Source organism: Penaeus monodon, chromosome 21 (assembly GCF_015228065.2).
Source record: "Penaeus monodon isolate SGIC_2016 chromosome 21, NSTDA_Pmon_1, whole genome shotgun sequence".
NCBI classification, from domain to species: Eukaryota; Metazoa; Arthropoda; class Malacostraca; order Decapoda; family Penaeidae; genus Penaeus; species Penaeus monodon.
In genome coordinates this window covers 19,968,303-19,968,551 of record NC_051406.1, presented here as the reverse complement: position 1 = coordinate 19,968,551, position 249 = coordinate 19,968,303, and the positions used below count along the sequence as shown (strand labels likewise).

General features: G+C 36.5%; 1 protein-coding gene across 1 annotated transcript in view; it reads right to left on the bottom strand.

Moving 5' to 3' along the window:
• The window catches only part of LOC119586319 (condensin-2 complex subunit D3-like), a gene marked incomplete in the record, with an annotated part of 62,579 nt that overhangs the window by 59,693 nt on the left and 2,637 nt on the right, over window positions 1-249 (bottom strand).

Below are 249 nucleotides of genomic sequence, written 5' to 3'. Positions count from 1 at the left end.
ATTAAATTAATATATTCTCAATTATTATCTTGCTCAGCTTGATGCCGGGTGCTCCTAGCTATTCTAATACTAAGAGTAGGGTTATGGAGTGAGCAACACCCACAAAATTTTAATAGTACAGAAAAGTGTGGGGGAGCTGCTTTTTGGGAGAGCCCACCTCCCCGGGGACATTTAATAATAATGTTGATATTCTCTAACACGTGCAGTCCTATTGAAAACTTTTACCAAATAACCCATTATAAATAAATA